Source organism: Enoplosus armatus, chromosome 2, assembly GCF_043641665.1.
Source record: "Enoplosus armatus isolate fEnoArm2 chromosome 2, fEnoArm2.hap1, whole genome shotgun sequence".
NCBI lineage: Eukaryota > Metazoa > Chordata > Actinopteri > Centrarchiformes > Enoplosidae > Enoplosus > Enoplosus armatus.
Window position 1 is genome coordinate 9,138,557 of NC_092181.1, and position 10,000 is coordinate 9,148,556.

General features: G+C 52.2%; 20 non-coding genes and 8 pseudogenes across 20 annotated transcripts; all 28 read right to left on the reverse strand.

The window, feature by feature from the left end:
* Positions 1-161: 161 nt before the first annotated feature.
* LOC139282060 (5S ribosomal RNA) lies at positions 162-280 on the reverse strand. The gene has a single exon (XR_011597177.1). It is a non-coding gene; the product is annotated as a 5S ribosomal RNA (ribosomal RNA).
* A 188-nt stretch (positions 281-468) lies between these two features.
* Positions 469-587, reverse strand: LOC139303948 (5S ribosomal RNA). Its single transcript, XR_011599021.1, has one exon. It is a non-coding gene; the product is annotated as a 5S ribosomal RNA (ribosomal RNA).
* A 456-nt stretch (positions 588-1,043) lies between these two features.
* On the reverse strand, positions 1,044-1,162 carry LOC139306491 (5S ribosomal RNA). The gene has a single exon (XR_011599475.1). It is a non-coding gene; the product is annotated as a 5S ribosomal RNA (ribosomal RNA).
* A 155-nt stretch (positions 1,163-1,317) lies between these two features.
* Positions 1,318-1,436, reverse strand: LOC139307826 (5S ribosomal RNA; annotated as a pseudogene).
* Positions 1,437-1,585: 149 nt separating this feature from the next.
* LOC139307398 (5S ribosomal RNA) lies at positions 1,586-1,704 on the reverse strand. Its single transcript, XR_011599657.1, has one exon. It is a non-coding gene; the product is annotated as a 5S ribosomal RNA (ribosomal RNA).
* A 155-nt stretch (positions 1,705-1,859) lies between these two features.
* On the reverse strand, positions 1,860-1,978 carry LOC139307681 (5S ribosomal RNA). Its single transcript, XR_011599684.1, has one exon. It is a non-coding gene; the product is annotated as a 5S ribosomal RNA (ribosomal RNA).
* A 161-nt stretch (positions 1,979-2,139) lies between these two features.
* LOC139306670 (5S ribosomal RNA) lies at positions 2,140-2,278 on the reverse strand (annotated as a pseudogene).
* A 319-nt stretch (positions 2,279-2,597) lies between these two features.
* LOC139307817 (5S ribosomal RNA) lies at positions 2,598-2,716 on the reverse strand (annotated as a pseudogene).
* Positions 2,717-2,865: 149 nt separating this feature from the next.
* LOC139304532 (5S ribosomal RNA) lies at positions 2,866-2,984 on the reverse strand. The gene has a single exon (XR_011599124.1). It is a non-coding gene; the product is annotated as a 5S ribosomal RNA (ribosomal RNA).
* A 200-nt stretch (positions 2,985-3,184) lies between these two features.
* LOC139282015 (5S ribosomal RNA) lies at positions 3,185-3,303 on the reverse strand. Its single transcript, XR_011597134.1, has one exon. It is a non-coding gene; the product is annotated as a 5S ribosomal RNA (ribosomal RNA).
* A 571-nt stretch (positions 3,304-3,874) lies between these two features.
* On the reverse strand, positions 3,875-3,993 carry LOC139281761 (5S ribosomal RNA). Its single transcript, XR_011596902.1, has one exon. It is a non-coding gene; the product is annotated as a 5S ribosomal RNA (ribosomal RNA).
* Positions 3,994-4,220: 227 nt separating this feature from the next.
* On the reverse strand, positions 4,221-4,339 carry LOC139307563 (5S ribosomal RNA). Its single transcript, XR_011599673.1, has one exon. It is a non-coding gene; the product is annotated as a 5S ribosomal RNA (ribosomal RNA).
* Positions 4,340-4,772: 433 nt separating this feature from the next.
* On the reverse strand, positions 4,773-4,891 carry LOC139307495 (5S ribosomal RNA; annotated as a pseudogene).
* Positions 4,892-5,312: 421 nt separating this feature from the next.
* Positions 5,313-5,431, reverse strand: LOC139282160 (5S ribosomal RNA). The gene has a single exon (XR_011597276.1). It is a non-coding gene; the product is annotated as a 5S ribosomal RNA (ribosomal RNA).
* A 188-nt stretch (positions 5,432-5,619) lies between these two features.
* LOC139281758 (5S ribosomal RNA) lies at positions 5,620-5,738 on the reverse strand (annotated as a pseudogene).
* Positions 5,739-5,887: 149 nt separating this feature from the next.
* On the reverse strand, positions 5,888-6,006 carry LOC139282076 (5S ribosomal RNA). Its single transcript, XR_011597192.1, has one exon. It is a non-coding gene; the product is annotated as a 5S ribosomal RNA (ribosomal RNA).
* A 161-nt stretch (positions 6,007-6,167) lies between these two features.
* On the reverse strand, positions 6,168-6,286 carry LOC139281969 (5S ribosomal RNA). The gene has a single exon (XR_011597090.1). It is a non-coding gene; the product is annotated as a 5S ribosomal RNA (ribosomal RNA).
* Positions 6,287-6,605: 319 nt separating this feature from the next.
* Positions 6,606-6,724, reverse strand: LOC139307778 (5S ribosomal RNA; annotated as a pseudogene).
* A 234-nt stretch (positions 6,725-6,958) lies between these two features.
* On the reverse strand, positions 6,959-7,077 carry LOC139282005 (5S ribosomal RNA). The gene has a single exon (XR_011597124.1). It is a non-coding gene; the product is annotated as a 5S ribosomal RNA (ribosomal RNA).
* A 167-nt stretch (positions 7,078-7,244) lies between these two features.
* On the reverse strand, positions 7,245-7,363 carry LOC139307800 (5S ribosomal RNA; annotated as a pseudogene).
* Positions 7,364-7,520: 157 nt separating this feature from the next.
* Positions 7,521-7,639, reverse strand: LOC139281980 (5S ribosomal RNA). The gene has a single exon (XR_011597100.1). It is a non-coding gene; the product is annotated as a 5S ribosomal RNA (ribosomal RNA).
* Positions 7,640-7,821: 182 nt separating this feature from the next.
* Positions 7,822-7,940, reverse strand: LOC139282072 (5S ribosomal RNA). The gene has a single exon (XR_011597188.1). It is a non-coding gene; the product is annotated as a 5S ribosomal RNA (ribosomal RNA).
* Positions 7,941-8,101: 161 nt separating this feature from the next.
* Positions 8,102-8,220, reverse strand: LOC139282011 (5S ribosomal RNA). The gene has a single exon (XR_011597130.1). It is a non-coding gene; the product is annotated as a 5S ribosomal RNA (ribosomal RNA).
* A 188-nt stretch (positions 8,221-8,408) lies between these two features.
* Positions 8,409-8,527, reverse strand: LOC139307802 (5S ribosomal RNA; annotated as a pseudogene).
* A 181-nt stretch (positions 8,528-8,708) lies between these two features.
* Positions 8,709-8,827, reverse strand: LOC139305471 (5S ribosomal RNA). The gene has a single exon (XR_011599282.1). It is a non-coding gene; the product is annotated as a 5S ribosomal RNA (ribosomal RNA).
* Positions 8,828-8,988: 161 nt separating this feature from the next.
* Positions 8,989-9,107, reverse strand: LOC139282081 (5S ribosomal RNA). The gene has a single exon (XR_011597197.1). It is a non-coding gene; the product is annotated as a 5S ribosomal RNA (ribosomal RNA).
* Positions 9,108-9,334: 227 nt separating this feature from the next.
* On the reverse strand, positions 9,335-9,453 carry LOC139303874 (5S ribosomal RNA). The gene has a single exon (XR_011599000.1). It is a non-coding gene; the product is annotated as a 5S ribosomal RNA (ribosomal RNA).
* Positions 9,454-9,680: 227 nt separating this feature from the next.
* LOC139282114 (5S ribosomal RNA) lies at positions 9,681-9,799 on the reverse strand. The gene has a single exon (XR_011597230.1). It is a non-coding gene; the product is annotated as a 5S ribosomal RNA (ribosomal RNA).
* Between the last annotated feature and the right edge of the window lie 201 nt (positions 9,800-10,000).

Consider the following 10,000-nt stretch of genomic DNA (forward strand, 5'->3'; position numbering starts at 1 on the left):
CATAGTGTGTATGTGACAGTGGCAGTGGCTCTTTATAGTGTGGCAGTGGCAGTGGCAGTGGCTCTACATAGTGTGTATGTGACAGTGGCAGTGGCACTTTAAAGTTGGGTGTTTCACTGCTGGAGCAGCACCCTGGCTGTCTCTAAAAAGTGAAGTGGAAAAGCTTACAGCACCTGGTATTCCCAGGCGGTCTCCCATCCAAGTACTAACCAGGCCCGACCCTGCTTAGCTTCCGAGATCAGACGAGATCGGGCGTGTTCAGAGTGGTATGGCCGTAAGCCTGTACGCCATTTGCATACACGCTCCTTATAGTGTGTATGTGGCAGTGGCATTGTGTCTACATAGTTTGTATGTGGCAGTGGCAGTGGCTCTACATAGTGTGTATATGACAGTGGCAGTGGCACTTTAACGTTGGGTGTTTCACTGCTGGAGCAGCACCCTGGCTGTCTCTAAAAAGTGAAGTGGAAAAGCTTACAGCACCTGGTATTCCCAGGCGGTCTCCCATCCAAGTACTAACCAGGCCGGACCCAGCTTAGCTTCCGAGATCAGACGAGATCGGGCGTGTTCAGAGTGGTATGGCCGTAAGCCTCTGGGCCCTTCCCATACACGCTCCTTATAGTGTGTATGTGGCAGTGGCAGTGGCTCTACATAGTGTGTATGTGACAGTGGCAGTGGCTCTTTATAGTGTGTACGTCACAGAGTCAGCGGCTTTTCATAGTGCGTATGTGACCGCATCGGCAGCTCTTGGCAGAGTCTATGAGCACTGATACCCGTACTTCATCAACACACTGTGGCCTCCTCAACCCCACGCAGTTCAGCCTGCAGAAAGCTCCAGCAACCTTGCCCACCACCCCAACTCGTGGGCCCACGCTTAAGCACCTCCCCGCGGACTACAGCTTGACAGGCGTGTCCGACTCAGCTTCGTGGCCCTGGTGCTCCGTATCTCTGGCACTCTGCTCAAGGCGTGGAGCGTTCAATGAGTTCAGCTGGGTGTTTCACTGCTGGAGCAGCACCCTGGCTCTCTCTAAAAAGGGAAGTGGAAAAGCTTACAGCACCTGGTATTCCCAGGAGGTCTCCCATCCAAGTACTAACCAGGCCCGACCCTGCTTAGCTACCGAGATCAGACGAGATCGGGCGTGTTCAGAGTGGTATGGCCGTAAGCCTCTGGGCCCTTCGCATACACGCTCCTTATAGTGTGTTAGTGGCAGTGGCAGTGGCTCTACATAGTGTGTATGTGACAGTGGCAGTGGCTCTTTAAAGCTGGGTGTTTCACTGCTGGAGCAGCACCCTGGCTGTCTCTAAAAAGGGAAGTGGAAAAGCTTACAGCACCTGGTATTCCCAGGCGGAATCCCATCAAAGTACTAACCAGGCTTGATCCTGCTTAGCTTCCGAGATCAGACGAGATTGGGGGTGTTCAGAGTGGTATGGCCGTAAGACTGTGGGACCTTTGCATACACGCTCCTTATAGTGTGTATGTGGCAGTGGCATTGTCTCTACATAGTGTGTATGTGACAGTGGCACTTTAAAGTTGGGTGTTTCACTGCTGGAGCAGCGCACTGGCTGTCTCTAATAAGTGAAGTGGAAAAGCTTACAGCACCTGGTATTCCCAGGCGGTCTCCCATCCAAGTACTAACCAGGCCCGACCCTGCTTAGCTTCCGAGATCAGACGAGATCGGGCGTGTGCAGAGTGGTATGGCCGTAAGCCTGTGGGTCCTTTGCATACACGCTCCTTATAGTGTGTATGTGGCAGTGGCATTGTCTCTACATAGTGTGTATGTGACAGTGGCAGTGGCACTTTAAAGTTGGGTGTTTCACTGCTGGAGCAGCACCCTGGCTGTCTCTAAAAAGGGAAGTGGAAAAGCTTACAGCACCTGGTATTCCCAGGCGGTCTCCCATCCAAGTACTAACCAGGCCCGACCCTGCTTGGCTTCCGAGATCAGACGAGATCGGGCGTGTTCAGAGTGGTATGGCCGTAAGCCTCTGGGCCCTTCGCATACACGCTCCTTATAGTGTGTATGTGGCAGTGGCAGTGGCAGTGGATTTACATAGTGTGTATGTGACAGTGGCAGTGGCACTTTAAAGTTGGGTGTTTCACTGCTGGAGCAGTGCCATGGCTGTCTCTAAAAAGTGAAGTGGAAAAGCTTGCAGCACCTGGTACTCCCAGGCGGTCTCCCATCCAAGTACTAACCAGGCCCGACCCTGCTTAGCTTCCGAGATCAGACGAGATCAGACGAGATCAGACGAGATCGGGCGTGTTCAGAGTGGTATGGCCGTAAGCCTGTGGGCCCTTTGCAGACACGCTCCTTATAGTGTGTTTGTGGCAGTGGCATTGTCTCTACATAGTGTGTATGTGACAATCCCAATCAGTTCAGCCTGCAGAAAGCTCCAGCAAAATTGCCCACCAGCCCAACTCGTGGGACCACGCTTAAGCACCTCCCCGCGGACTACAGCTTGACAGTCGCGTCCAACGCAGCTTCGTGGCCCTGGTGCTCCGTATCTGTGGCACTCTGCTCAAGGCGTGGAGCGTTCAATGTGTTCAGCTAGGTGTTTCACTGCTGGAGCAGCACCCTGGCTGTCTCTGAAAAGGGAAGTGGAAAAGCTTACAGCACCTGGTATTCCCAGGCGGAATCGCATCAAAGTACTAACCAGGCTTGATCCTGCTTAGCTTCCGAGATCAGACGAGATCGGGGGTGTTCAGAGTGGTATGGCCGTAAGCCTGTGGGACCTTTGCATACACGCTCCTTATAGTGTGTATGTGGCAGTGGCATTGTCTCTACATAGTGTGTATGTGACAGTGGCACTTTAAAGTTGGGTGTTTCACTGCTGGAGCAGCACCCTGGCTGTCTCTAAAAAGGGAAGTGGAAAAGCTTACAGCACCTGGTTTTCCCAGGCGGTCTCCCATCCAAGTACTAACCAGGCCCGACCCTGCTTAGCTTCCGAGATCAGACGAGATCGGGCGTGTTCAGAGTGGTATGGCCGTAAGCCTGTTGGCTCTTTGCATACACGCTCCTTATAGTGTGTATGTGGCAGTGGCTCTACATACTGTGTATGTGACAGTGGCAGTGGCAGTGGCAGTGGCATTGTCTCTACATAGTGTGTATGTGACAGTGGCAGTGGCACTTTAAAGTTGGGTGTTTCACTGCTGGAGCAGCTTCCTGGCTGTCTCTAAAAAGGGAAGTGGAAAAGCTTACAGCACCTGGTATTCCCAGGAGGTCTCCCACCCAAGTACTAACCAGGCCCGACCCTGCTTAGCTACCGAGATCAGACGAGATCGGGCGTGTTCAGAGTGGTATGGTCGTAAGCCTCTGGGCACTTCGCATACACGCTCCTTATAGTGTGTTAGTGGCAGTGGCAGTGGCAGTGGCTCGACATAGTGTGTATGTGACAGTGGCACTACATAGTGTGTATGTGGCAGTGGCAGTGGCAGTGGCTCGACATAGTGTGTATGTGACAGTGGCACTACATAGTGTGTATGTGACAGTGGCAGTGTCAGTGGCTCTACATAGTGTGTATGTGACAGTGGCAGTGGCACTTTAAAGTTGGGTGTTTCACTGCTGGAGCAGCACCCTGGCTGTCTATAAAAAGGGCCCGACTCTGCTTAGCTTCCGAGATCTGATGAGATCGGGCGTGTTCAGAGTGGTATGGCCGTAAGCCTCTGGGCCCTTCGCATACACGCTCCTTATAGTGTGTATGTGGCAGTGGCAGTGGCTCTAAATAGTGTGTATGTGACAGTGGCTCTACATAGTGTGTATGTGACAGTGGCAGTGGCAGTGGCTCTACATAGTGTGTATGTGACAGTGGCAGTGGCACTTTAAAGTTGGGTGTTTCACTGCTGGAGCAGCACCCTGGCTGTCTCTAAAAAGGGAAGTGGAAAAGCTTACAGCACCTGGTATTCCCAGGCGGTCTCCCATCCAAGTACTAACCAGGCCCGACCCTGCTTAGCTTCCGAGATCAGACGAGATCGGGTGTGTTCAGAGTGGTATGGCCGTAAGCCTGTGGGCCCTTTGCATACACGCTCCTTATAGTGTGTATGTAGCAGTGGCAGTGGCTCTACATAGTGTGTATGTGATAGTGGCAGTGGCTCTACATAGTGTGTATGTGGTAGTGGCAGTGGCAGTGGCTCTACATAGTGTGTATGTCACAGTGGCAGTGGCACTTTAAAGTTGGGTGTTTCACTGCTGGAGCAGCACCCTGGCTGTCTCTAAAAAGGGAAGTGGAAAAGCTTACAGCACCTGGTATTCCCAGGAGGTCTCCCATCCAAGTACTAACCAGGCCCGACACTGCTTAGCTACCGAGATCAGACGAGATCGGGCGTGTTCAGAGTGGTATGGCCGTAAGCCTCTGGGCCCTTCTCATACACGGTCCTTATAGTGTGTTAGTCGCAGTGGCAGTGGCAATGGCTCTACATAATGTGTATGTGAAAGTGGCTCTACATAGTGTGTATGTGACAGTGGCAGTGGCAGTGGCTCTACATAGTGTGTATGTGACAGTGGCAGTGGCACTTTAAAGTTGGGTGTTTCACTTTTGGAGCAGCACCCTGGCTGTCTCTAAAAAGGGCCCGACCCTGCTTAGCTTCCGAGATCAGACGAGATCGGGCATGTTCAGAGTGGTATGGCCGTAAGCCAGTCGGTCCTTCGCATACCCGCTCCTTATAGTGTGTATGTGGCAGTGGCTCTACATGGTGTGTAAGTGACAGTGGCAGTGGCTGTTTAAAGCTATGTGTTTCACTGCTGGAGCATCACCCTGGCTGTCTCTAAAAATTGAAGTGGAAAATTTTACAGCACCTGGTACTCCCAGGCGGTCTCCTATCCAAGTACTAACCAGGCCTGACCCTGCTTAGCTTCCGAGATCAGACGAGACCGGGCGTGTTCAGAGTGGTATGGCCGTAAGCCTGTGGGTGCTTTGCATACACGCTCCTTATAGTGTGTATGTGGCAGTGGCATTGTCTCTACATAGTGTGTATGTGGCAGTGGCAGTGGCTCCACATAGTGTGTATGTGGCAGTGGCTCTACATAGTGTGTATGTGACAGTGGCAGTGGCACTTTAAAGTTGGGTTTTTCACTGCTGGAGCAGCACCCTGGCTGTCTCTAAAAAGTGCCCGACCCTGCTTAGCTTCCGAGATCAGACGAGATCGGGCGTGTTCAGAGTGGTATGGTCGTAAGCCTGTGGGCCCTTCGCATACCCGCTCCTTATAGTGTGTATGTGGCAGTGGCTCTACATAGTATGTCAGTGACAGTGGCAGTGGCACTTTAAAGCTGTGTGTTTCACTGCTGGAGCATCACCCTGGCTGTCTCTAAAAAGTGAAGTGGAAGAGCTTACAGCACCTGAAAGTCCCAGGCGGTCTCCCATCCAAGTACTAACCAGGCCCGACCCTGCTTAGCTTCCGAGATCAGACGAGATCGGGCGTGTTCAGAGTGGTATGGCCGTAAGCCTGTGGGCTCTTTGCATACACGCTCCTTATAGTGTGTATGTGTCAGTGGCATTGTCTCTACATAGTGTGTATGTGGCAGTGGCAGTGTCTCGACATAGTGTGTATGTGAAAGTGGCAGTGGCACTTTAAAGTTGGGTTTTTCACTGCTGGAGCAGCGCCCTGGCTGTCTCTAAAAACTGAAGTGGAAAAGCTTACAGCACATGGCATTCCCAGGAGGTCTCCCATCCATGAACTAACCAGACCCGACCCTGCTTAGCTACCGAGATCAGACGAGATATGTCGTGTTCAGAGTAGTATGGCCGTAAGCCTCTGGGCCACTCGCATCCACACTCCTTATAGTGTGTATGTGGCAGTGGCTCTACATAGTGTGTATGTGGCAGTGGCAGTGGCACTTTAAAGTTGGGTGTTTCACTGCTGGAGCAGTGCCATGGCTGTCTCTAAAAAGTGAAGTGGAAAAGCTTGCAGCACCTGGTATTCCCAGGCGGTCTCCCATACAAGTACTAACCAGGCCCGACCCTGCTTAGCTTCCGAGATCAGACGAGATCGGGCGTGTTCAGAGTGGTATGGCCGTAAGCCTGTGGGCCCTTTGCAGATACGCTCCTTATAGTGTGTATGTGGCAGTGGCAGTGGCAGTGGATTTACATAGTGTGTATGTGACAGTGGCAGTGGCACTTTAAAGTTGGGTGTTTCACTGCTGGAGCAGTGCCATGGCTGTCTCTAAAAAGTGAAGTGGAAAAGCTTGCAGCACCTGGTATTCCCAGGCGGTCTCCCATCGAAGTACTAACCAGGCCCGACCCTGCTTAGCTTCCGAGATCAGACGAGATCGGGCGTGTTCAGAGTGGTATGGCCGTAAGCCTGTGGGCCCTTTGCAGACACGCTCCTTATAGTGTGTTTGTGGCAGTGGCATTATCTCTACATAGTGTGTATGTGACAATCCCAATCAGTTCAGCCTGCAGAAAGCTCCAGCAAAATTGCCCACCAGCCCAACTCGTGGGACCACGCTTAAGCACCTCCCCGCGGACTACAGCTTGACAGTCGCGTCCAACGCAGCTTCGTGGCCCTGGTGCTCCGTATCTGTGGCACTCTGCTCAAGGCGTGGAGCGTTCAATGTGTTCAGCTAGGTGTTTCACTGCTGGAGCAGCACCCTGGCTGTCTCTGAAAAGGGAAGTGGAAAAGCTTACAGCACCTGGTATTCCCAGGCGGAATCCCATCAAAGTACTAACCAGGCTTGATCCTGCTTAGCTTCCGAGATCAGACGAGATCGGGGGTGTTCAGAGTGGTATGGCCGTAAAGCCTGTGGGACCTTTGCATACACGCTCCTTATAGTGTGTATGTGGCAGTGGCATTGTCTCTACATAGTGTGTATGTGGCAGTGGCTCTACATAGTGTGTATGTGACAGTGGCAGTGGCAGTGGCAGTGGCATTGTCTCTACATAGTGTGTATGTGACAGTGGCAGTGGCACTTTAAAGTTGGGTGTTTCACTGCTGGAGCAGCACCCTGGCTATCTCTAAAAAGGGAAGTGGAAAAGCTTACAGCACCTGGTATTCCCAGGCGGTCTCCCATCCAAGTACTAACCAGGCCCGACCCTGCTTAGCTTCCGAGATCAGATGAGATCAGGCGTGTTCAGAGTGGTATGGCTGTGAGCCAGTGGGCCCTTCGCATACCCGCTCCTTATAGTGTGTATGTGGCAGTGGCTCTACATAGTGTGTATGTGACAGTGGCAGTGGCAGTGGCTGTGGCTGTGGCTGTTTAAAGCTGTGTGTTTCACTGCTGGAGCATCAACCTGGCTGTGTCTAAAAAGGGAAGTGGAAAAGCTTACAGCACCTGGTATTCCCAGGCGGTCTCCCATCAAAGTGCTAACCAGGCCTGACCCTCCTTAGCTTCCGAGATCAGACGAGATCGGGCGTGTTCAGAGTGGTATGGCCTTAACCCTGTAAGCCTGTGGGCCCTTTGCATACACGCTCCTTATAGTGTGTATGTGTCAGTGGCATTGTCTCTACATAGTGTGTATGTGACAGTGGCACTTTAAAGTTGGGTGTTTCACTGCTGGAGCAGCGCACTGGCTGTCTCTAATAAGTGAAGTGGAAAAGCTTACAGCACCTGGTATTCCCATGCGGTCTCCCATCCAAGTACTAACCAGGCCTGACCCTGCTTAGCTTCCGAGATCAGACGAGATCGGGCGTGTTCAGAGTGGTATGGCCGTAAGCCTGTGGACACTTTGCATACACGCTCCTTATAGTGTGTATGTGGCAGTGGCATTGTCTCTACAAAGTGTGTATGTGACAGTGGCTCTACATAGTGTGTATGTGACAGTGGCAGTGGCACTTTAAAGTTGGGTGTTTCACTGCTGGAGTAGCACCCTGGCTGTCTCTAAAAAGTGAAGTGGAAAAGCTTACAGCACCTGGTATTCCCAGGCGGTCTCCCATCCAAGTACTAACCAGGCCCGACCCTGCTTAGCTTCCGAGATCAGACGAGATCGGGCGTGTTCAGAGTGGTATGGCCGTAAGCCTCTGGGCCCTTCGCATACACCCTCCTTATAGTGTGTATGTGGCAGTGGCAGTAGCAGTGGCTTTAAATAGTGTGTATGTGACAGTGGCAGTGGCACTTTAAAGTTGGGTGTTTCACTGCTGGAGCAGCGCCATGGCTGTCTCTAAAAAGTGCAGTGGAAAAGCTTACAGCACCTGGTATTCCCAGGCGGTCTCCCATCCAAGTACTAACCAGGCCCGACCCTGCTTAGCTTCGGAGATCAGACGAGATCGGGCGTGTTCAGAGTGGTATGGCCGTAAGCCTGTGGGCACTTTGCATACACGCTACTTATAGTGTGTATGTGGCAGTGGCAGTGTCTCTACAAAGTGTGTATGTGGCAGTGGCAGTGGCTCTACATAGTGTGTATGTGGCAGTGGCAGTGGCACTTTAAAGTTGGGTGTTTCACTGCTGGAGCAGCACCCTGGCTGTCTCCAAAAAGGGAAGTGGAAAAGCTTACAGCACCTGGTATTCCCAGGCATTCTCCCATCCAAGTACTAACCAGGCCCGACCCTGCTTACCTTCCGAGATCAGACGAGATCAGGCGTCCTCAGAGTTGTATGGCCGTAAGTTTTGGGGCCTTCGCATACACGCTCCTTATAGTGTGTATGTGGCAGTGGTAGTGGCTCTACATAGTGTGTATGTGACAGTGGCTCTACATAGTGTGTATGTGACAGTGGCAGTGGCACTTTAAAGTTGGGTGTTTCACTGCTGGAGCAGCACCATGCCTGTCTCTAAAAAGGGAAGTGGAAAAGCTTACAGCACCTGGTATTCCCAGGCGGTCTCCCATCCAAGTACTAACCAGGCCCGATCCTGCTTAGCTTCTGAGATCAGACCAGATCGGGCGTGTTCAGAGTGGTATGGCCGTAAGCCTGAGGGCCCTTTGCATACACGCTCCTTATAGTGTGTATGTGGCAGTGGCAGTGGCAGTGGCTTTACATAGTGTGTATGTGACAGTGGCAGTGGCTGTTTAAAGCTGTGTGTTTCACTGCTGGAGCAGCACCCTGGCAGTCTCTCAAAAGGGAAGTGGAAAAGCTTACAGCACCTGGTATTCCCAGGCGGTCTACCATCCAAGTACTAACCAGGCCCGACCCTGCTTAGCCTCCGAGATCAGACGAGATCGGGCGTGTTCAGAGTGGTATGGCCGTAAGCCTCTGGGCCCTTCGCATATACGCTCCTTATAGTGTGTATGTGGCAGTGGCATTGTCTCTACAAAGTGTGTATGTGGCAGTGGCAGTGGCTCTACATAGTGTGTATGTGGCAGTGGCAGTGGCATTGTCTCTACATAGTGTGTATGTGACAGTGGCAGTGGCACTTTAAAGTTGGGTGTTTCACTCCTGGAGCAGCGCCCTGGCTGTCTCTAAAAAGTGAAGTGGAAAAGCTTACAGCACCTGGTATTCCCAGGCGGTGTCCCATCCAAGTACTAACCAGGCCCGACCCTGCTTAGCCTCCGAGATCAGACGAGATCGGGCGTGTTCAGAGTGGTATGGCCGTAAGTCTGTGGGCCCTTCGCATACACGCTCCTTATAGTGTGTATGTGGCAGTGGCAGTGGCTCTACATAGTGTGTATGTGACAGTGGCAGTGGCTCTACATAGTGTGTATGTGGCAGTGGCAGTGGCAGTGGCTCTACATAGTGTGTATGTGACAGTGGCAGTGGCACTTTAAAGTTGGGTGTTTCACTGCTGGAGCAGCGCCCTGGCTGTCTCTAAAAAGTGAAGTGGAAAAGCTTACAGCACCTGGTATTCCCAGGCGGTCTCCCATCCAAGTACTAACCAGGCCCGACCCTGCTTAGCTTCCGAGAACAGACGAGATCGGGCGTTTTCAGAGTGGTATGTCCGTAAGCCTCTGGCCCCTTCGCATACACGCTCCCTATAGTGTGTATGTGGCAGTGGCTCTATATAGTGTGTATGTGACAGTGGCAGTGGCTCTACATAGTGTGTATGTGACAGTGGCTCTACATAGTGTGTATGTGACAGTGGCAGTGGTTCTACATAGTGTGTATGTGACAGTGGCAGTGGCACTTTAAAGTTGGGTGTTTCACTGC